General features: G+C 36.9%; 1 protein-coding gene across 7 annotated transcripts in view; it reads right to left on the bottom strand.

Annotated features, from left to right (window-relative positions):
* ncoa2 (nuclear receptor coactivator 2) overlaps positions 1 to 22417 on the bottom strand; it is a 102001-nt gene that overhangs the window by 67242 nt on the left and 12342 nt on the right. For all 7 annotated transcript variants that reach the window (XM_077244467.1, XM_077244471.1, XM_077244468.1 and 4 more), the window contains exon 2: positions 3821 to 3907. The gene's annotated coding sequence lies outside the window, so the exon portion shown is untranslated. The remainder of the gene's footprint in view (positions 1 to 3820; positions 3908 to 22417) is intronic.

The raw sequence follows: 22417 nt of genomic DNA, 5'->3' as shown, positions 1-22417 counted from the left end.
TTTGCAGGAGATTCTGTGTTTACAGCCTCTTCACTTGACGATAATGAGCCTCAAGACAAAATGTCCGCTAGTGAGAAAGGGCAGAGACAGGAAGTGAAGGAAATGAAACCAATCAGTGCTGATGGAGAATATGTGAAAGACTTGAAAACAGTCTACTAAGGAAATGCAAAAAACAAGCAGCGGATGAGAAGAGGGGGTGGGAATGGCAACGAGCTTATGACTGAGATTGAGAGCGAGAGAGGAGGAGGAGGAGGAGGGGAGATCGACATTCTCTCCTCCCCAGAGCCGCAGGCCTGGTCTCCAGCCACTGTCCCAGATGGCTTGACTGAGAGAGGGAAAGAGAGATGTTCCTGCCACTCATAAGCTCTACAATTACTGAGAACGTAATGGTCTTAAAGTACCAGCATCAAGCAGGCCCAAAAAGCCAACGTCCATTTACAGAAGCCGATCACATTCATGAATCTTTTAAACTGACAGCCAATTCAAGTTGCCACAAGGAGAGCACTGTATAATAAACACATTAAGCGGCAAACGGCGGATCTGGAGCAGCTCATGGGCACAGGACGCTCGCGGCTGGAAACAAAGAGAGACAAACGGATTACTCGTATCTGTCCATTAGAAGTATACTGTTTGATCTAGCATTGAGCCTGTACATTTCAAAATGCAGGGTTAAGTATATTCCCATAACTGAAAGTGTAACAGAGAGGGGTTAAATGCATGATGTGTATTGATGGGTTTTGGGTTACAAGAGGCACAGATGCAGTGAGAAAATCAATAAACTTCTCCAGTGCATGCTCAGTGGGAGGGTCCACATTCTGCAGCTGACAAACCAAGTTTGGAGGATTAGAACGTCGACAAGCAGAAACGCCACCTCTGGGTTTTGTTAAAGTATTCTTAACTTATGTCACAAAAAGAAGCTCTCTCACATTGATGTTGTAATACAAGAATTTAACTTATACCGCATTTCCAACATTAATAGGCAAGAAGTGTTCTTGAAACTGTAGATTTTAGAGCAGAAGTTCTCAACTCTGGTCGAGATCCACTTTCCTGCAGTGTTTAACCCAAAACTGAGCAACCCACCTATCTGTAACTTTCTAGTAATCATGAATACATCGATTAGCTTGTTCAGGTGTGTTTGATTAGGGTTGGAGATAAACTCTGCAGGAAAGTGGACCTTGTGGGCCAGAGTTGAGATTTGCTGTTTTAGAGGTTTCTGTAAATGCAAAGGTCTATCACTAGACCAAAGCAGTTTAGAAAAACTTTGTGAATCTTTACGTTTAGTTAATAGACATTTAGCTAATACAGGTCTGCAGGAATAAATCAGTTTAAATTAGCATCATCCTGGTTTCTTTGACAAAAAGCCAATAGATTTTTTCCACTGGCTTTTAGATTATTGCAGAAAATAATCTCTGTGACCAACAAAAGTTTATGATTCTTACACATTTTGTTTATCTTTACAAACGAACTTAACTTTTATGAATTGCGAAGTCTAAATAAAATTGCCAGAAATAAAAAGCTAAACATAGGCTATAAACGAACTACACTACATCTCTACAAGTTGGAAAGTAGAAATTTACACAAGCTCAACACCTTTCTGCATTTCAAAATATGTCAGATTACAAAGTACATTAGCTTTAGCATTAACAGTTTTCTACACCTGGTGCAGCAACAGTTTAAAGAGAATCTTGCAGAGCAAGTTAGATTTTATAAACATGTTTACAGCTAGTTACCTTAATAATAATCCATTTTAATGTCATACACATTTTACGCTAATTCTATCACCTCATTCAGTAAAACAGGTTTATTCTCATCACAATAACACAAAAATGCACATCAAGTATACTATGGGCTACATTCCTACCGTCCAAAGTTATATTCAACTGTATCAATTTGTCCGAAATGGACAGCTCAAATATGTATTTTTGGGATGCAAGGACATTGCCTTACCAACATTCAAGCAGTTTAGGTGATGCACAGTTAGCTGTTTATGGTCCATTTATTAGTGAGCTTAATGATGAATACAAGATACGCTCTTTGAAGGGCTCCTTGAAGAGGATCCCGTAGTTGACGTGCATTAATATATCTAGAGTGTCTTTACAGCATATGGATAGTGCTGAGGAGTTGACACCGCATGCATCAGCAACACTCAGCATAACTTGACACATGAGCTGGAATTCACATACAGATTATTACATAATCATCTTCCGATTATTTTACATATTACATATCGTGAGCCCAAATCAAGGGAATTTTAACCAAATATAGAAATGCCATAAACTGTACATTTTTATTTCACTTTTTGGTGCTGTAGTGCATGACTTGTATCGTAAATTGTGCTCAGAGCTCTTCATGAGAAGCGTGCAATATAGACAATTCTGGAGTTCCCTAAAAAGAAACACAGTACAGTCTGCTGTGGTTTGTCATAAACAGTTTCACGTAATGGCCAAATATTTATGGCTGTTACATGTTCCCACACGAAGTTAATGACACAGAAATAGTGTATGCGAATCAAAATAAATTAGATGACAAGTAACCGTCAGCTGAAATTTGATTCCCTACTCGCTTGCATCAAAACGAGGCACCATGCCTTTGTTTGTTTTTTCGAAAGTGTACGCTATGGTCAGTTCATGAAGGAGAAAGAGCTGTGTGCAAACAGCTTATCCTCACTGTCATCTGCTTCTAATGACAGCTGACAAACTACTAATGCAAATCCCATCTGAGCGGCTACAGTTGCCCCACCCCCAGCCTTCCCTTGCCATCCCCGTACAGGAAAACCCATCCTCCAACAACACCTCCCATCCCGCTACATGCACAGTGAATGATCCACGCTCAAAAATTCCTCCTCTCTGACGGTCTGCTCAAAGTGAGTGCTCTCTTTTAAACCTAGACAATACCCTGCTCTTCAGTCACATGACGGCAGAGAGCAATGGTTCAAGCAGAGCAGGTGGCGAATGTGGCATCCACATGCAGCCAGACACATGCTCACTTGCGGCTGCTATTCTGAGTGCCATTTACATGTTGTAGAATCAAACTACTGATTGATTCTATGAACATTTGCTAAAAATATAAAAAGTAAATCAGGATAATTATGAATTGCATAATTCATGCATGCAAATAACTATGTGTGCATGAATGTATGTGTGTATGTAGCTATCTATGTAATTTATACATATATAATAAATGCTTTTTTATTATTTTATTTATATACTTTTTAATATCTCAATTACAGAATATATAAAAAAACAAAAATAAATACAAACGGATTATAATTTATAAGTGTGGCATGATTAAGCATTGTAGAGAGTAAAACATGTGCTAACCCCAAGTGACTTCTTTCAAAATGTGTTACAATTTAATTTATTGGGTTTGTTTCACTGGTTAACAGGTTAAAGTGTTTAATGAAAGTGATTATAAAGTGTTACTAACACAGACATCAACTTTTTTAATTCCGGGGTCCCTGTGTTGGCTGGGAATTGTTGTCTCTAAAAGTTGAAAAAACCCTGTTTTAGAGGAGCAAAAGACAGAAGGAAAAAATGGAAGTGATCTCAAGGATGCAAACAAGAGAGAAAACAAGGTTCCTTTTTTTGCTGCTCAAACCAAATACAGAGAGGAAATGACATCACACCTCCCACACAAACCACACCAACTCACACTTTCATTTGTTTCGCAGTATATCATAGAAGTGTTTTCTTCATCTCCTCACCATGTAGTTTCGTAAACACACATTAGACCTTCAATGTCATGAGTGTATTAACCAACAATTGGATAGGGGAAAGTGTTAGAGAAAGTCACTGCGTTTATCACAGGTTGCTAAGCTTACCTTGGCTTCAGTCCAGACTAAGCCTCAGGGCATTTCTGCAGCAGTGGGACCAGTGGAAATCTTTGGGCATTATTCTCTTCTCTCAATCTGTGGAAGAGAGCAGAACTATCCAGTTAAGATCTCAAAGCAGACTTTGGGAAACAGAAACACAAACAATACACATCAAAACCTCTTTTATATTGACTGACTTAGTGTAAACTAGTGCAATTAGTTTTGTTTGTTTCAAAGAAAGGATGCCATGCAGGTTAATAATAAAAAAAAAACTTTCAGTCGATAACTATGCCCCCCTTGATTTAACAGATGTGGTATTTCACTTAACTGCTCCAAAACTTACCAACATCAATCAATTTATGCTATTTGGCAAAAAAGGAAAACTACAAATACAGGTTTTATTTTACTATGCAAAAAAAAAAAGGCATAGAAAAAAAAAAAGGTCATCGGTTATTAATATTTAGTTGGTTCTCTCATTTTTCATGCGTTCATACTTTCTTTGTAGCCTGGACAAGAAATATGTCCAACAATTTGCATGTTTCACTGCGTTATCACAAATAAAACAATTGACTTCAAACACAACTACGTAATATGATTAACACATTTTTTATAATATTTGAATAAAGGGTGAAGAATGAAGATGTCAATTTTCCTAGTCTGGACATCACTTCTGGCGACTACTGTATATACATTCTTATCTTATCTTATAGAGAAAATAACCTTCATGTTTTGAAGGTAGAAGTGAACATTTAGGGTTGTATGACATCAAATTCTATGACATCACTTCCCTGTCCATCTTGTAAGAGCAGAGCCCTGTTAGCAGTGAGCATGGCACTTGAGATGTCCTCTATCAGAGAGCTATCAGCAAACCGAGGAGACAGCTGAGTTTTACCAGACCTGTCAGGAAGAGTGGGACTATTCTTAAAAAAAGAACGGCAAAAAAAAAAAAAACACCTTGCCGGCACCGTCTCCAAGAGGACCAACCACCCTGGGGGTGTTACTGAGAAGACACACAGAGGTCAACAATCGAGGGACGTCCTTGGGACCCATATGGACAAGTCCCTTCTTATAAATTGTACAAAAAGAAATAGGAACATATAATGGAGATCAACTAAAATACCAAGAAAATAGTTCACTTCTAAAATAAGATACTCTTCACAAGTGGTCGATAGTAGTTCGCCATATGTGCACCTTTCAAATTAACATTCTTTCGAAAAATGAATGTTTTTATGACAGACTGGGAATTTCTGAAGAGAGATGCTTCTGCTATAGTTAGTAAAACACAATGAGACCATACGTAGTGATCATGTTTTTCAGCAATTAGCCTAAGTGAAGTACCATACCAGAGCAATCCATCTCTGTAAACTTGGTGAATAAGAGTTGGAAAGAGGTTTTATTCGGTCATCGTCCTGATCTTATCGATAATAACAAGGGGAAAGATCTAATTGATCCCACAGTATTCTTGAGCATGTTTGTCCATTAAAAAGTTCATGAAAGTTGAACATCAAGTGGAGACATTAGGGACAGTTGAATCAGCACACGTCAAGCGAGCACAAGAGACGAAATGAGGGGAAAATATACCATTAGATATTCTAGGAAAGAGAACGTTATTCTTGTGAAGACTGGAGTAAAGGTTGCTGAAAAATGAGCTTTGGCATCAATGTCACATGATCCTTCAGATGTCATGCTAAAAGGCAGATGTGGTGCTACAGAAACATTTCTTATCATCAATATTGAAAAAAAAATATTGTGTTGCTCTATTGGAGTGAAAGTGACAATATTGCTCAATATTGTTGTGGAAACTGTGATATATTGTAGGATTCCTTGATGAATAGTAACGGCAAAAGAACAGCATTTATTAGACAAATAAATATGTTGTAACATTATTAACATCCTTTACTGTCACTTTTAAACAATTTACTGCATCCTTGCAGAGTAATATTATTATTTTTTTATTTTTTAAATGTGACCCCAAACTTTTGAGCGATACTGACATTTTTTTCTAGCTTTCCTCAATCCCAAAACAAATGCCAGCAGGGTGCACATTATTAAATCAAACTGAAGTCTGTTGGAAAATGTATCTGGGGTTTAGTTCATACAAGCTCTGTTTTGTTCACAATTAGGTTAAAATATTACGGGTTGTACTACTGAACTCAGTTTCAGACAGTTCAAGCTATCAAATCACTTACAATTTAGAAATGGTACAGAATGATCAGACAGACGAAAATTAGCATTCACAAATACTCCGGTTCAAATACAAGAAGCATTTCTGTGAAAAACATACGCATATCTAGTATCTAGGACGTACTAGACCTAATCAGCACATGGAAATCTAACACTTTCAGAAACCCAAACGGCAAAGGTTAGCAATTATAGCAATCATCACAAACTTTTTTGAAGACTATTAAGGGACGGAAAATTAGCTCAACACCATTAGAAGAGGGAAAAATTGGAGAGAAAAAAATATAAAGGGAAGAGAAGGGAAAATATGACAATCCTCATCAGGTTGGTAAAGATTGAATAGTGTTACACACGTCTTCAGGGCCTCAGCTTCCACAAGGGAATCGTTTCAAGCTTATTAGATAGTAACATGAAGTACGCCTTTTTAATTATGTTCAGCAAGTAATTAGTGGGAAAAAGGGTTTAAATCATCTCCACGATCCCAGAATTAGCCTCAGAGAAAGAAAAAAAAATGACTTGCTGCAGTAAGTATCATTCAACGTAGTTGAATGTAGAAACAGCCAGAATTCTCCCATTGTGAGCAAATAGCTTTAAATGGGTTGTTGACTTATGCAGAAGCTCTCCTGGGAGCTTGTGAACAAATACCTGAGGGGAGGGCACTGCGCAGCGCTGTCACATGATGTCATGTGCTGACCAGATATTGCTACATGTACTTCCACAACAGCTGACCTGCTACAACTCCATGCTCACAGTGACAACAACACAAAGGGAGAACAAAAGACCTAGTGCTGGGTTTCTGATGGGTACATTAAATAATAAGAGCGCTTTGGGCAGCTGTTTCTATAAATAATCATTTCTAAAAACACACAATTTCACTACAGTTACACAAGGGTGTAAGTGGCTTTAACTATTCTAAATGGGAAACAGAGGGATCATGTGCAGTCTGTGTAAAAAAAGTGCATTAAAATCAATCGAGCATACACAAATCACTATTAATCACAAGTGTATAAAAAGAGACAGCTCAGATGCGTTCTGAAAGGATGCATTTATCGTTTCATTGGTCAGGGGGGGGAGGGGAGTTAAAGAAGAGTCTTTTCTGAGGCCGGATGAATTTCCCTCAGTTTTTTGTGTCACATGTTTGTTCTAGCCCACAGGAGATCTTAACCCGATTGGTCACTGTAGTTATGGGGTCCCTCAACCATGGTGAATTCAGTCAACCGGCTGATTCAACTCTCAGATAGACACCAAAAGAGCCTTTTTGTTTAATGTAAATGGAAATGTCTTTCAAATACCAAAAAGTCACAAGCTTTTTTGTAAGCGTTTGATTTCAGTTGAGATATATCTGAAGCTATGTGTCATATTTACAGATAAACTACTAACCAGGTTCAATAATAGCTGCTCCTTACTATTCAATAAACACTCAACACCAAAGTGTCAGGAAGATCTGACAGCGTGGATACATACACACGCACACACAGCAGACCACACACACACACCATGGATCTATTCCCATACGAACATATTGCGATACAGTGGGACAGCCTGCATTCTCTTCGCCTATAGACACACTATCTCTCTCCATCTGCAGTCAAAAGTTCATGTCAGTGTTACGGTTGTGTGTGTAACACCACAGACCATATTCCCCATCCTCTCACCCACTGGCCACTACGAGGCTTAATAGTAATGCACCATAGAAATGATCTGACGGAACACTTATTCTCCGTCATAATGTCACTTTAGATACACATTTCCCATTGGACCCAAGTAGAAACATCTCATCTAGGGCCGTGCGATTAATAAAAAATTTAATAGAATTGTGAAATGAGCATGTGCGATTTCCAAACTGCAGAAAGCATGTTTTTCTGCCAGCCCGATCATCAGTGTGCAATCTGAATGCAGCGCGATTAGATTTAGCGCGAGAACAGTACAGAGCATGTTTACCGTTATGGAATTGAAGAAAGCGCAGAGGCAGGGAAGGTGAATTCAGGGTTTACGGTGAATAAGGACTTGTCGCCAAAAAGAATTTGGGAATATTTGGATACAGGAGAGATGATGTATCATCGAGCCAGGTAATTTGCAAGAATTGTCAAGGTTTCGTTGCTGCAAAACAGAGTAGGGGTCATTCACACAAAGCGTTTTTGCAGTTAAAAACACGAGATTCAGGTCTAAAGACGAGTCTTTTGTGTAAAATGAATGACGTGTCATGAGATGCTGCAAGAGACATAGGAGCACAACGGTTAAAGATGTCCGTATAGAGCGTGTTTACATTAAAAAAAACATTGGCACGTTCCGAACCAGGTGAACAAAAATATAATACAGGTGTACTGGTAAAACATCCTTTTTTTTGTTTGTCCACCCTTGTACACTTTGCGGTGATGCTGGTCCGTCTTGAATCGTCATAAGAATGAGATGCGGTCCATTGTTGAAAATAAATAAAATACAAATGTTAAGTCATACAAGCGCGTAATTCCAAAACTCCAACACACGCTGCCAAATGCTCATCCCCACTCATCTTGCGGTCATTGACTATTACTCTGGTATGAGCACCCCTTTTTGGACTAGAATTACAGCCTTTATAACAAATTTTCTCCCATTACCTGCACAAAGCACACACTAAGAAAACATATAATAACTAAACAGAAAACTTTGATAAAAAAAGATTAAGAAACAAAAATTAACAAGCATTTGTGAACTGCACAAGAGTTCAAAAAGGCATTAAGAAATAAGAAATAGATCATTTATAGACAAGTAGGTGTGTAAGGAAATACCATTTCAAAAATGTAAATATTGATAACTTCTTTTTTTTTTTAAATCAGGATTGTATTTTTGGTCCATATTGCACAGCCCTGATCTCACCTCCACATGAGAAACTGAGAGAACATATCATAAGGAATCAAACATTTCTTCATCTAAATGGGGGAAAGAGCCGGTGATGTTCTTGGTTGTGTGTAGCACCTACCACTCTGCATATCCTTCTAAAACACCAGAAAGTTCAGTGTTGCTGAACTAAAACTATTAGGCGTATAACAGATCGTAGATAATCCATGATCGGTACGGACCAGGCCCTTCGGTTCGTCACAGATGTGATTTGCGGATTTAGTTGCAAAGTTTAACCATCATAGAGTAAAAGTTTATAATTTGCATGTATTTCTAGTCTTGCCAATTTAATCATTTAAGAAGTTTTAAGTTTCAAGCGCATTAAGAATTGAAATAACTCATTTGGTTTAAGCTGCATTTAAGACAGAGCGCAAAAACAGAATTGAGTCCTCTTTGTGCTTGAACAGACAAAGACACGCACATAAAATTCTCAAAACACTTGCCAATCTATTATTTCAAATACTTGCCAATCTCTGCAAGTGTAAGAATCTCGGCAAAATTCTCAAACAGCATTATGCCTAAAGTGACAGGAGCCTATACATATCTGCTGCGGTCCATGTCATTAATTTTAATCAAATAAAAGAGAGCTAATCTATATTTAAATTAGAACGCTATGCAGTGTTACTTTTATACTTATTACATTACTGTACCTGAATAATACTGTTTGACCTTACTTTTTTTTGTAACTTTGATCTATTGTATTTATTTATGCTTTGTCTTTAATAACGTTTGAACATTTTTTTTTTCAATCCGTGACTCATAAAACGTAGAATGATTCGAACCCCTCATGAGTTTTGTTATCCGTTACACCACTAAAAACTATTTTTAAAAAATTGGTAATTGAAATAAATCTGAAATTAAATGAAAAATTCCTAATAAAATCGATAAACTGAAATAAATACGGTAATGCTAAAGTACTAAAATGACTTAAATGAAGTAAACAAATTAAAGCTATATAGAAATATGAAAAAATGCATAAAAACGACAACAGCCCATATTAAAATAACTAAACTGTAAACCATAAATTAAATGAAAAGTGAAAAAAGCTTATTCAAAATATAAGTAAAAACTATAATAGGTGAATAGTAGATTGGTGTTTCAGATCTTAACATGTCACTCACTTTTTTGCAATTATATTTAAATTTTACATGTATTCAATAATCAAAGTTATCACAAACGAATAGAAGCTTTGCACAAGTGACTGTTGTTGATGGATGGAACAGTTTATACTATACTGAACTCAAGAGCAAACCCACAGCCCACACAAGATGTTACTCATTTCACTAGACGACGCAATTTACAAAGAAGTCTTGATAGACACAGTAACAAAAAAAGCCCATTTAATTCTCACGGTTACAGAGAAGGGAAAAAAAATAAATTAAATGACCTTAAAATAAAACAAAAGAGTATGATATTCACAAAATAATGCCACTCAAAAAGTAGTCCAGGAGTTCAGATCTTATTTTAAAACCCTGCAGCTCCTCATACTTTTGAGAAGTCTCACGTATTCAGTCAAGTTCACTTAGCCGCTCTTTGACTCGATGTGAGCGGGATTGTCTAAACCCTATGTCTGAGGGTAAGTGATCTTGCTCTCTTCCCCATGATCCTCTCTGTTTCCTCCTGGCCTGAAGCAGGTGCAAGTCATCTCAGTGGGGATGTCACTAAAGGCTTATTATGTCAGGGGAAGGCAGCCAGCTAATCGTACCACTCAAGGGCTAAAGATTAGATTGGCCGTGCAGATTTTTTTACTCGCTCAAAACTGACCACAATGGGCCAGATGTGGAGGCCAAACACAAATGTAACCTTCCATGTAAAGATTTTCACTGGCAATCCATCAATTTCTTGATTGTATTAGTCAGACAAAGATGTAATGCCTCAACTAAGTAAATAACATCAAAACACTGTACAGGTCACTGGAGACAATGTAATTATCTATACTTAACTAGATTTTTAATTTTGTTTAAAAAAAGTATGTTGCATGCTTGTGCAAATCTCCCCAAAAACAACAAGATGAACAATAGTAAAAGCGATACTTTCCTTAACTAGCGTCACTAAATATTAAAACACCTCATTTCAATAATATATTTGTAATCATGTGCATCACCTTTTCTGGCTTTTGAACGAGGTAGCGTGTGACCACATTCACACATGTGAACCCATGATAAACCTCTTGAGCAGTAAAGGGCTTAAAAGCGTACAGTACAAAATAAAAATAAATCAATTAAATAACAAAAGTCACTTTTACTGAAGTAGCTGTATTAAAATGTCGCTATTATGCTATTTTAAAGGTTCCTAATTTTGTTTTGTTTGTTACCTAGAAAAATTTTACATGCATTAAAGATCAAACAAACTTTCTCATAACATACATTGCACATCACCTCATTTTCTGAGTCTGAAAATGACTCGTTCGAAGATTACGTTTCTTTCCGAGAGCTACTCTGCTCTGATTGGTCAAATGGCCCAGTCTGTTGTGATTGGTCGACTGGCGTGTAGGAAACTGAACCACCATTATCATAACAGAATTTCAGCTCCGGAGCCTTCCTAAATCCTCAGCGATTTTACTTACTGTAAAAACAGTAATGATAGCATCAATTTGATCATAATTCGAGTGCGAGTCCGATTATATAACATTGAGATTCGGGTTGAATAACTAGTTCTTACAATCGCAAGGACAACTTTAGCAAGACATTTCTCAGTGGAAAGTTTTTACTCAGTTTGCTGAAAAAATGTAAAATGTAATTCCTCTACATCAGCATATTTTTCTTTCTACAGCTTATCTTAAGTTTTTTTTTCCTATTGTTCTAATTTAGTTTTAGTATAACATTACAATACGAGGGCTGCAACAACGAAACGATAAAAATCGATTATTAAAATAGTTGGCAACGAATTTCATTATCGATTCGTTGTGTCGCGCGATTATTACGCCAGTCAATAGTTCGCAGAGATGTTTGAGTATAAAAAAAAAAGCTGAGTTGAGCACGGAGCGGAGCACATCTATGAGGCGCCGGACCGGACAAAAGCCAAGAGATCTCCGCGAGCAAACGCGAGAGAGACCGAGTGCGTCTAAGCATTAGTAAATTGGTACATTTTTATATATAATTACTATATAAGAGGCATGGAAGTTCGATAGATGGACAACAATATAAATAAAAACAACAATTAAATTCTTACCACTGAATTAGTAGACTGTGATTTGAATCAGATAGACAGAAGATGAAGACACTTTCTTGTCTGTCCCAAGTAGAGCCCGACCGATATATCGGCGGGCCGATATTATCGGCCGATTTTAGGCATTTTCCTAACTATCGGTATCGGCATTTATAATGGCCGATAAATGAATATTTAAAAAAATGCGGGTACGGTGATTCATGTAAGGGTGGCGCTGCCAATAAAGCACCTAAAAGCTGTCACAAGAACTGGCAAAAATAATGATTATGAATACAACAAATATAGCAAGGAGACATTTTAATTGTTTATTAATAAACAAGTGTTTTCAGTCAGTGTCAGCCAAAGATGAAGTTGACGATGCTGACTCGCGATCTTCAGTGAGCGCGCGCCAGAGAGAAATGCACATTTCATACGATTACATGAGTCTTTCTGTCTTTCGTTTTGAATTGTTCTGTTTAAAAGTAGACATTTCAATATAGATATATTTCAATTCTCAGGTCTATACGCTGAGTTTCGGTTCATGAGACGAGCTCCAGTTCACCCGAAGGCGCCTCCGTGTCGAGATTATCTATCGTCTGCTAAATTTACTTCTTATAAATTAAATCCAGGCAAATGGCTGATGAAACAGTGATTAAAATTAAGATACAATTAATACAAAACGAAATTCCCTTTGAAACGAAAGGTTTTGTGCTTTCTGTTTGATGTCTATGTGAAAGTTTCAAAGCATTAGTGCCGCTTTCAGAGCGCTCACGTCCGTAGTGCTGAACTGTCGCGTCTGTAACATTGTTTTTTCCTCATAAATGCAAACACGAAAAATAAAATAAAATAAAATAAAATGAATATTTTATGTAGCCTGTGGAGACTGAGAGCCAACCCTTCTTCATCCGGTGGGTAGTAGCCTACTTGTGATTTGCGCAGTGTAATTCACGGAATTGATTTCTCTGCTACAAGCCTCTGTCACGTATTGTGTGAGCTTGTGACTATTGCAAGCGCGCAGCTGAGAAGTCCTGATTATATTGTCTGCTATATTTATGCCTTCTTCTTATTTATTAAGGCAATTGGTTGATGAAACATTGATTAAAATGCGTGGCGCGAGCGATCTCCGACAGTAAACTGATTCTGCTTTGTCTAGGGTAAACAGCTGTTGCGACGCGAGCAGTAACGGCCGCGTCCGGTGTAGACACAGTGTTAAAGCTCATTCTGCCTGATAACGCTACGTTACAACATCAAGCAATATTCCAAAAATGTATATAATTATAACACTTTATATAGGGCCATTTTGCATTAAGAGTAGCCTAGTTTCACGTTTAGTACATTTTGCTTACTAATTATTTAAAATAGTATAAAAGTACTGTACATATGTAATTAAAAACGTTTTCATTATGATATTATTCATCTTACTTTAGTAAAAAGATCTGAGTTCTTCCTCCACTGGTAGAGATTAGAGGAATTAAGAGTAAAAATAGAAGATAATAAGGTTTTGTCAGTGACACACTTTATATATTTATTGATACAAGTTATGACTAAATTAAAAGACAAAGTCATCGTTAGTGAAGATTATGCAACAGTATTTAGAATATAATATAATATAATATAACATGCAATGCAAACTAGTTTGGTTACAGCTCAGCTGTATAATTCTCATTCTATCATTCCCCCTGCCTCCATTACATATCTGTGTCACACAAGTGTTTGATTACCACATTTGAGTGATCATTGCAAAACGTGTTTATAAAATATATTTATTCTGTTTATAGCTACTGTGTAAAGTACCCATCAAAAGTTTGTACACACCAATAGGAAAGTGTCCAAACTTTTGACTGGTATACTGTACTATAATACACATAAATAATATTGCTACTGTATTATAATATACACATAAATAATATCGGCCGATATATCGGTATCGGGCTTTTTTTACTCCCTAATATCGGTATCGGCATCGGCCCCCAAAAATCCATATCGGTCGAGCTCTAGTCCCAAGTACCACTACAAGGAGAATATTTTTTCCACAATTTACTCTAAATGACTTCACTATATGCTTGGAAAGGATGAGCTGCAAAATACCTTACACACCATAGGAGGTGGTCAATCCATTGTATTTGTTTTTTTATATTATTTTAAATTGTATTTATATTTTATATACATTGTATATATAATTAATATTAGGATAGACTAGAGATATTATCTTGTTATAATTATCATTATTGCCTATTATCCGACTGCGCGAGACTTGTCTTTTGTGTGCATTTGCTTGTCAAATAATGTCAAACATTTTGTTAAAGATTATAAAATCTTTGACAAAAAACAAAACACAAGTTTGTGAGTGTGTGCATCTGTGAGTGTGAGAGTTTGTGAGTGTGTGCGAGTGTAGTGTAGAGAACAAGTTCTGATGTTCAAACAAGTTTTCTGATTTGTACTTTATTTTTTTTAATAAATTATTTTTTGTTCTGACAGCTCAGATCCCTTTAAACAAAAATATACCTCTTTTTGTGCACTTTATTTTTAAAAAGTCTATACATTTGGCAGATGTAAAGCATACATGTGTATGTTTGTGTCCATTTTTTTGCACTATGAATTTGCACTGTCAGAACTTTATTATTATTTTATTATTTTTGAATAAATGGTTGGAAATCAATGCTTTTTTTAAAATCTGATTCATAAAATCGAAAACATAAATCGACAGATTAATCGATTATTAAAATAATCGTTAGTTGCAGCCCTATAATACCATGCATATTTTTACTTTGGTTTGGTCTCTTTAAATAAAAAATAAAAAAATGCTAATGCTAGAGAAAAGCAATAAAAGTTTTTCAGGAAGAGTGTTTTCAGCATGTTTATATTGATATAACAATATGGCATGAAGTCGCTTCAAACAATGGCATAAAGCCATTCATAACAATATGGCATGCAGTCGCTTCAAACAATGGCATAAAGCCATTCAAAACATCATTCAATGTAAATTGTGATCATCTTAATCAGTAAATCGCAATTACAATTTCAAGGAAATAATAGACAATTATGATTTTTGTCATAATCGTGCAGCCCTGGGTCGAAATAAACTGGGTACTGGGACCTCGTAATCAGGTAATATCTGATTAAGCATAATAGGTAAGCATAATAGAGGCACTTTGAACATTATGAAAATCAAGATCCATCAAATAATTGTTTTCAACTGTGATCAGTATGAACAAAATATCCCATGAGGTAGCTTTCTCTAGTTGCTTAGGTACAGTCACAAACCAAAGCACAGCTGGCCACATCTCAGTGAATTTAGGAGGATTTTAACGTGAGCATTGCTGCAAGCCTCAATTTTCATGTCAGAAAACAGAACTATCCTTGAGATAACGATATTAAGCGAATGTTCTCCGCACATAGTATACGTTCATCAGATACATTCGCTTCAGTCAAACCAGCTAAATCCCACAGTCAGCCCATTCAGAAATAGCGGTTCGTTGGCAGAAACCTCTAAACGGCACTTCCCATTGCCAGCAAACACCTCTAAGTTTACAAAAAAAATCAGAAGACGCAAATCGATTCATATGATTTGAAGATGAATGACAAGCGTGCATATGAGCCGGCTTTAAATCGTCGAGCTGCAAGTTTAAAATGTCATGGCCCATTTAAATAGGTGTTATATAATAACAAAGGTAATTTAGACATGAACTTGGAGAAATTAGCATATTAAATATCAGTGCCAATATATAATTTATCCCTAAAGATGTCCAGTACCACATCATGGTAACACATTCTTCTAATGAATTCAATGGCACATGCTACTGTCAGGACATTTGGCACATCGCTTTCATTTTCTAGAGGTATCTAGCCTGGCACTCTTCCTGGTCTGTCTCTAGAAAAACCTCAGATATCAATGATCGGTTTCAGTTTAGTGAATGTGGTGTCAGCTCCAATTCCACATGTGATTATCATTCTCTCTTCTCTCCAGCTGGAAGCCCACGCATACTCTTTTTTTGGATATGAGCCATCTCCACAATGGCCAGACTCACTAAGGCGGCTTTGTGTTTTTCTAATTTGTGAGTACTGTAAATCTAACTGCTTTATTTAACATTTCAGTGACTCAGAAGTGGGTGGCGAGACTAGGAAGATCTATAATACCTAAAGAGAGCTCTGTTAGCATTCCCATTCATTTCAATGACATCTTGAATTATGTCACCAATGCCTTTAAATTGTTACCTGTAACAGAAGAATAACCAGATCTATAGATTGTGAAATTAAACATTTCTTTGTGTTTTAGTAAGCTTGTATTTTAAACTCCAACCACTCAGCATTTTATTCTAGAAAAAGTTATTAGTAATTTATATTTATATAAAAAGAGGAATAGAAAATCATCTTTTGGAAATTGATCTTAATGCCTTAATTAAAAAAATGAGGACAATTCCAACCTTTAAAAGGACACCAATTTTCTTTGTGAATGAATAATGTATCATAAATAAATAAATGCTCTTCCTTAAAATACAGGGTGCATAAGTCAGGACACCCCTATGTTAAATTCCCATAGAGTCAGGCAGATTTGTATTTTTAAAGGCCAGTTATTTCATGGATCCAGGATAATATGCATCCTGATAAAGTTCCCTTGGCCTTTGGAATTAAAATAGACCCACATCATCACATTCCCTTCATCATACCTAGAGATTGATGATTTTTTATTCCTCTTTTTAGGCAACTTTAGCATGGGTGTCCTAACTTATTCACATCACTATATATTATACACAAAGAAAACAATTGGTGTAGAAACAACTTTCACTCAGAAATTGCTACTTAGTTGAAAATGCCAAATAACACATTGACTGAAATGTGAAATTTAACTAGAAAGACTGAAATCTTGAAAATCTTGAAGACTTGAAAAAAAAAGTATTTTGTGAAACACTGTAAAACATACCAAAAAAAAGTTACGAAAGTTATGAAGTTACAGAGTCTATCATGAGGGCAAAACAGGATCATGCTAACCAGCCAAAATTTGGGAAAGACCAAGGACCTGATGTTGATAATGCCTCAGAATGAAGGCTTTTCTGCCCAATTAAATAAACATTCTCATTTGCAATGAGGCAAATCATTCAACAAATTACTGCATTACCTGAATACTGCTGATTCTCCAGGAAGGCACGTTATTGGACAGGACAGGGAAAAAAGTAAAAGGATGCAGTGAAAAACTGTCTCTGTGGACACAGCTCTTGCAGCAAACGTTGCTCTCTCAGTCGACATCGAGGCCGTAAAATTGCATTACAGCTTCCGGTTTTCAAATGCCATGATTATCCAAAATTAGAGCTTTGGCCACTCAAACTTAAGGCTTTTGACATAAACCATAATGTCATGATTGTAACTCCAGCTATTTACTGTAAGATGTATGCGTTTTAGAAACAAAAATAAACAAAGCAACTTGCTGGGCTGTAAATACTATGCATTGTTGCAGATGACAGTTTGAAATGAAAGAACTTGAGTCAAATAGAAACAGCAGCACCAGATCCTGATATTTTATAAATTATGACTTAAACAGGCTATTCTACAAGCTGCTCTGTTTTAACACATTCATTTTATTGACTCCACAATCTCATCAATAGCTGATTCATTCTAACCCAATCATAAAATTAATCTTCCTTTACCAAACTGTCTCCCAGACATCATAAGATAAGTATGAATCAACAACAAGAATTGAAATTAAGGATTGAAAATCTTAACTGTGAACCATGAAATCAAAATAGTGCCCACTTTTCACAATACACTCAATTCCTGATGGATAAAATAGAGTGCTGAATTTCTATTTCACTATGCGATATATGACATTGTGGGAGTAAAACAGGGATATGCAATATAGCGGTACCATATTGCTATTAGCAGATATAAGAGATTTCTCAGATTAAACAGATTTTATTAAATCTGAATCAGTCAGTATCGATTAAAGATTAATAAGAGAGCGTTAGATGAAGGCAAATTAAATGAATTTCCATTTTTCTGACTTACATTTTTTAATGCGTTTTGACCATTCATTTACAAGACAACAGCGTTTTGGGGGCCTGAAAACGCAAGCTTTTGAAAATGCATTTTAAAGTGCAAATTGTTTGAAACGATACCATTTAAACAACAAAAACATGAATTTGTGAAATGGTGACATCATGCGCATGAGTATAGACAACACTGTTGTCGGTTTGCGAAAAAATCAAAGGAATAACATTTCCATTTTTAGTACATTGTTGGCATGTAAATGTACCCTTAATGTTATAATGTTGTGATGCCTAAATTCACTTGTAGCGTTTAAATTATTGATTTTTTGTTTTTAATGTTTAATTGAATTGATTTACACAAAATCTGTATATATTTTATGATCTACATGAATCTTACATTGTAAGAAAAGGGAAAAAGGTAGTGGGGTCTTAAAGGTACCTATGATCTTAGTCCTAAATGTCAGCAATTGGCTATGTCTATAAAACCATTGACAAGTACGATCACAGCGAAACATTCAAATCTGTGTTTGCGCTGCTCCAGAGTGAGCAATTATCTATAGGCATTTGTACCACACAATATCATTATTTCTGTGTTACAAATATTCATATTATCACAGAAATACTGGGATAAATGTTTATAGTTCGGATTAGGCTTGCTGCGAGAGTTGGTGTTACCGGTTTTACACAGTGTTCAACATCACACAGATTACATCACTTGCCCACTGCTGCACTGCGCCCACCATCGTTTTGATATTTTGTAGTAATACAAAATTTCGTTCAGTTAGAGAACAGACACTACAATTAATACGTCTGCCAATTTGAAAATGCCCCCCCCCCCCCCCCCCTGCTTCAAATATCCCATGGTGGTGATAAGTGACTGCTAAAAATATATTCGTCATTGAATCATTCATACAAAATCACTGATTCATCCAGGAATGAAACAAAAATGAAAATACCTTCATCTTTAGACAGTACATTGAACCCTATCACATACTTCTCTTTATAGAGATCTAGCATCGTAAATCTCTAAAGTAAAATGTGTTGCAAACAGCAATTCACACCCTAAATAAAATATGCTCAGGATAAATTAAATCTCCGCAATCCTAATCACTAACTGTTTAAGATGCAAAGATAATCATTCCCTCCGCCGCCTGCACGGTACGTGGGTGTGTATGTGTAATTGTCTCCTCAGGTGTAACATGAGAGGATTTGTTTTGACAACCCACAATTCCAGGTGCCAAAGCCACAGATATCTGTAACAGACAGGCAGAGAATGATTATAGAGGATTTAAGGGCTGCTTACAGTCTCTTTCTTTAACCTTTGACCAGCAGTTATCTCTAGTGCAGGAGGAAAAAACTTCTTCAGCCCAAAGCTAAAAGCGGCCGACGTAACGTAATCTCACCTACATCAGGACCATTACCTTTGTGAATTGCCAACAAAAATTTGCCTTCGAGAGAGCCAACGCTCAATCAGATTAAGGACTTCTCTGTATTCTTTGCCCGTTCGTGTACGGAAATAGCATCAAGGCATGAAGGTGTGCGTGTTTTGTAGCAGGCAAATGACAGCCAATGCAATGTATTTTGACGACAGACGAGTTGGCTGGCGAGTGAATCAAGCTGCTTAGCAACCTCCAGTGATAGCAGCTGCCAATTCTTCTGTCTAACACCAAAGCGTTCTCTTGTCTTGCTTGACAAGAGAATTATGGATAACTTTAGTGCTTCTGATTCGCTAATTTGAAGGAGCAATTGATTCAGTTAAGGGTGTTTGCTAATAAGAGCACCAGGTATTGGTCTAAACATAAAACCGTTCTTCAGTTTACTGCCGGCTATGAATTACAGTGGTGGAAGGGTACAACTTAATTGCCCAAAGTAGGATATCAACTGCTAACACTGCAGTGCATTGCAAGCATAGTCCAGATTTTTTGTCCCGAGTCGTTTTGCTGTCGATGACTTGTCTTTTGCAAGCACGGTCATTGGCTTGCACTTTCAGCCGTGTCAGGTCTTTAGCAAGCGATACATTTTGTCTCTTTTTTGTAAAGATGGGTTCTTCTGCTAGTGCTGCATTTTTGTTTTGCAAGCGGAAGCTGTATCTTTGCCACCATGTTCATTCCTGCATGCTGTAGGCAAGCATCCGCAGAAGTCTTTTCCCCCCTGAATTCGCACTGCATGAAAGAGCAATTAGATCTGTGGCCCAGTTTGTGGAGCAGGCCAATAGATAGTAGACCCAGTCGATTTTACAGCAGGAAAGGCTCAGCAGGAGAAAGAGGCCTGTGCCATCTGGAGAATCTGCTGGAACCTTCTTTCAACAAAGAAAAACGCAACCTGAGGGTGTTTGTATACGAGAGAACAACGGTTCTTTCATCACTGGTGGTTCAGTGCTGGAACCAAAAGAATGGCAAGCATTTATTAAGGTATCTGTCAGTGGTTGATGACCGGATTATCATTCAACGACACATCTTTGAAAAATCCAAAACAATCATAACTGTTCTGCAGATGCAGAATAGATCAACAAAATAAGTCTTTATCTCTGTTTCGATTTGGAGATGTTTAGATGAAGCAGAACAAGCATTGCAGAAATTAAATCTGGATGCAATTCGGTGCAATTTTCATCTAACGACTTTGGTTCTATGAGCAATGGACAACAGTTGGAAAACCGTTCTAATTGCGTTCACCTTCAGAAGCCAATTTATGAGAGTATATATAAATTGTATACAATTTATATACAAATGGTTAAATACATATACATACTTATCCAAACAATGAATCCTATACTTAAAAACGTATTAATAGAAAATAAGTTGAGAGAGAAAATATTATGATTATCATGACTGATGTCATGTGAATGCAAGTTTGTAGTCTGAATTGAATGTGATAAGATAAAAGAGGTACATCTTTCTATTGAGTTACACATACAGCGAAGCATATTCACAAACCAGTCCTTCAAATACTGAAGGAACATGTGACACTAAAGTCTGGATTAATTGCTGCTAAAAAATTTGCTTAGCCATCAAAGTAAAAAAAAAATATTTTACAAAACAGAAAATATTTTTAATTTTATGTTAAATAAATAATATTTCACAATATTAGTGTTTTTACTGTGGAAAATCTTACTGACCCCAAACATCTGAATGGTATTGTATATAATGATATAATCCAAAATATTTAATAAAATTGTGTCATTTCTGCTTTTATTGCCCACACGTTTATGACAATTGATGATGCCTACTTCGAATATTCTATCACAGTACACCGTCCGCACCATAACAGTTACCAAAAAACGTGAAAATAATTTTGTTTGACAGAAACAGATACGAATAACAATCGGATCTCAATGTGGTCTGTAAAAGATTGACAAGTTCAGTCGAGGGGTCTCCGAGAGTGGACAGGAAGCAATCTTGAAGCGCTTAAAATGTGTGCGGGGGTTTCTGTAGTCCTTTTGCACATACAGTAATGTGCAGGTGGCCACTGCTTGACCCGATATTAGAACGTGGACCGGAAAGCCTCGCATACATCTCTTTAATGAAGCGAAAGTGAAGCCGCACCGTGTCTTTTGGCAGCGTTAACCTCAAGCTCAACTTGTGGCCACCCTGGGTTAACCTGCTCTGTGATCATTGTTTCCTTCCTTCCACTTGGCATTTCTTAAAGTAGGGCCCCCCCACCACTCTAACTGTGTCTTTCTGAACTGCTGCCAGGCCACACTCGATGCCAAGGATTACTCTCTGGGTCTGCTGCCAGGCACACGCTGGGCTCCAGCACGCAGAGACCTCCAGACAGCGGTGAAAAGAACACCACCCTCTCCACATACCTGCAGGCATGCACTCCTTGCATGTCGATATCCACTGACGACGCTAAGAACTCGAGCTCAACTTAGGGGGCTGGCAAGGAGGCGCTGATCTTTCTGCTAACTTTTATTTATCAGGTTCATTAATTTGGTTACGAGCACCCAGCAGCGCGTAACCAGTCAGACCCGGTGATAACGTGGAAAACCCTGCTGCATTCCATCACAGAGTTCTCGTCTCGGCGATACCATGCTGAGCCTCTACGAAGAGATTCAATGTGGGTGAACTACTAGTGGGTCGCCTCCACATGATCAATTTATGCTCATGTGGTAAAAAAGCCCTTCCTTCCAAAATAAACAGAATCTGAATGGGTCAAAATCCACTGGTAAACAACTGGAGCTGGAAAAAGGCACACGGCTAACTTTATGAAGTCTGCAATTGATGTGCAACTCAATTTGAACAGAAATATCTAGTTGTAATCACTCAGTTCTCTCCTTTTCTTTTAAAAAATAATAATAAAATCTTAGATTTTACAGTGAGGCACGTATAATTAAAGTCAATGGGCACAATTTGTAAACAATAAATACTCACTGTTTCAATAGTATAGCCACAAAAAAAAAAGTGCATTAACATGATTTTAG

This window comes from Siphateles boraxobius, unplaced genomic scaffold (assembly GCF_051911475.1).
Source record: "Siphateles boraxobius isolate OS27281-9 unplaced genomic scaffold, OSU_SipBor_1 26, whole genome shotgun sequence".
NCBI classification, from domain to species: Eukaryota; Metazoa; Chordata; class Actinopteri; order Cypriniformes; family Leuciscidae; genus Siphateles; species Siphateles boraxobius.
The sequence above is the reverse complement of the archived record's forward strand: the minus strand, read 5'-3'. Positions and strand labels throughout refer to the sequence as shown.